Raw genomic sequence first — 2,899 nt, 5'->3', positions numbered from 1 at the left:
AGGCCATTGTGCACCACCCACCTGGATCCTGGGAACTGAACGGGAATCCCCTACAAAAGTAGTTCACCCTCTACACTGCGGAGCGATCTTCAACCATTTGATAGTCTAAGAAAGGTAAGCTGCATATAGTGCTGTCCACCCCTCAGAAGGCGGAGGCAGGAGAGCGATGGGTTCCAGGTCTTAAACATTCACTGTGCTGGGCATGGTGGCTCTTATCTAAAATCCCTGGACCTGAGTGGCTGAGGCAGGAAGATGAGGAAAGGTTCAATCCTGCGATTTCCAGAGAGTGAGACCATGTCTTAGTAAACAAAATCATCATCATCAACGTGCTAAGAATGTAACGCGGTGGTAGATCATGTACACTCAGAGAGAGAGAGAGCGAGAGCGAGAGCGAGAGCGAGAGAGAGAGAGAGAGAGAGAGAGAGAGAACTAGTTATGATAGTGAAAATGAGCGTCTCTCAGGGACTTTAGGGAGAAGCAGAGTAGGTGAATGAAGAACGATTTTAGAGCAGAAAGTATTCTGTGTGATGCTGTAGTTGTGCAAACACATCTGCTGGAACCCCTGGGATGTGCAGCATGGGAGGGGGAGGGGGCTGGGAACCCCTGGGATGTGCAGCATGGGAGGGGGAGGGGGCTGGGAACCTAATATAAACCATGGACTGGGGATGACAGTGTCTGTGGGAGTTATTGGTTATAAGAAATGTGTCCTTTCTGGTGCCTGATATCAGCAGTAAGAAAAGGCTGTGTACTTGGGGGCAGGGCATTTTGGGAACTCGCTGTACTTTCTGTCCAATATTGCTGTGAACTTAAAGTTTCTCTCATAAATAAAGTCTATTTTTAAAAACCAACTGATCCTAAGTCTAAGAATTGAATTCTGAAAATTTTTTGAGACAGGGTTTCTTTGTGCAGCTCTGGCTGTCCTGGAACTCACTCTGTAGACCAGGCTGGCCTCGAACTCAGAGATCCACCTGCCTCTGCCTCCTGAGTGCTGGGATAAAAGTCATGAATATACTATCAGGTCCAGCCTGATTTCTAGATTTTTAATTCTAGTCAGTTAAAGTCTATGCCTAGTCATACATTAATACTCATCCTAATTACTGTTACTTTGAAGCCAGTTTAAAAATCAGGAGCTTAGGGACTGGAATGATTAAGAACACATAAGTGCTTTCAGAGGACTGAGGTTTGGTTCCTAGCACCCACATGGTGACTCTTGGCCATCCGTAACTCCAGTTCCAGAAGATCCAATGCCCTCTGTTGTCCTCAGCAGACATGCATGTGTGGACATACATATATACATGCAGGCAAAACACTCATATACATAAACATAAAATATATAAATCTTTCTAAAAATAAAATGAAAACTGGGGAACTTGGCCAGGTATGGTAGTGCACACCTTTAATTCCTGCGCTCAGAATGCAATGCAGGCAGGTCACCCGAGTCTGAGGCCAACCTGTACTGTATAACAAGTTCCAGGCTAACCAGGGCTAAACTGTGAGAGCCCGTCTCTAAATAAACAACAGAAACCGGGGCTGCGGAGAGGGCTCTGTGGTTAAGAGCACTGGCTGCCTTTGCAGAGGCCCTAGGTTCAGTTCCCAGCACCTGAATGACAACTCACAACCACTGGAGACAGGCAGATTGTCACGCCTTCCAGGCCCGGCTGGTCTATGTTTCATGTCTACCTGGACTACAGAGTGAGATTCTGTATGGGATTTCATACAGAAATGCAGCTTGAGAGCCATGTAGGAGACCCTGGGTTTGATCCCCAGTATCACTAAAAAGGAAAAGTAACATTCAAGGCCATAAGCTGCACGTGTTTCCACGTGGTTTAAATCTTTAATAATGTTTAATGGTGCTGGGCAGTGGTGGCGCACGCCTTTAATCCCAGCACTTGGGAGGCAGAGGCTGGTGGATTTCTGAGTTCAAGGCTAGCCTGGTCTACAGAGTGAGTCCCAGGACAGGGCTACACAGAGAAACCCTGTCTCGAAAAACAAAAAGAACAACAACAACAAAAATTATGTTTAATGGTTTGCAATACATATATTTTTTAAAATCAATCTCTCTCTCTCTCTCTCTCTCTCTCTCTCTCTCTCTCTCTCTCTCGCTTGCTTTCTGGCTTGCTGAGAAAGGGTCTCAGGTAACCCAGGTTGGCCTTGAGCTCACTGTGCAGGATGACCTTGAACTCCTGCTCCCCCTACCTTAACCTCCCAAGTGCTGGATCACACAACCACATGTACTTGACCTTCACAAGGTGGAGGCAAGAGCTGACTTCCCAAAGTTGTCTAGCCTCCATATGCATGCCACGGCATGTGCATGTGTACATGCATGTGCACACACAATCAATACATTAATTAGAATATATTCTAAGTGTCTTGTTTTATGTTATATGAACAGATTTGTTTCCCTAATTCCATTCCATGTTAACACATTATTAGTGTATAGAAATACAATTGATTGTTGTGTATTAATCTTTGCTGAACTTATAAATTCTAATGCTTTTTTCTTGTTTTTGTTTTTTGAGATAGGGTTTCTTTATGTAGAGTTCCGCCTGTCCTGGAACTCACTTTGTATACTCAGAGATCCGCCTGTCTCTGCCTCCAGAGTGCTGGACTAAAGGTTTGTGCACAACAGCCTTTTCTGAAATTACAGATTCCTTGGGTCTTTATCTACATAAGGGATAGTTTTCTTTCTTTCTATTCCAGGCTTCTTTTACTGATTTTACTTTTCCTCCTTGCCTTGGCTGAAGCTACCACTGTAGCCTTAGGACAAGTGTGGTTAATGAATGTCCTTAATGCTGTCACTAACCTTGGGTGAGGACATTTACACAAAGAAGACTTTCTGACATTTACTACAGTAGCTGTAGATTTTTTTTTTTTTTTTTTTTTTTTTTTTTTTTTTTTT

The sequence above is a fragment of the Mus caroli genome, chromosome 16, assembly GCF_900094665.2.
Source record: "Mus caroli chromosome 16, CAROLI_EIJ_v1.1, whole genome shotgun sequence".
NCBI lineage: Eukaryota > Metazoa > Chordata > Mammalia > Rodentia > Muridae > Mus > Mus caroli.
The sequence above is the reverse complement of the archived record's forward strand: the minus strand, read 5'-3'. Positions refer to the sequence as shown.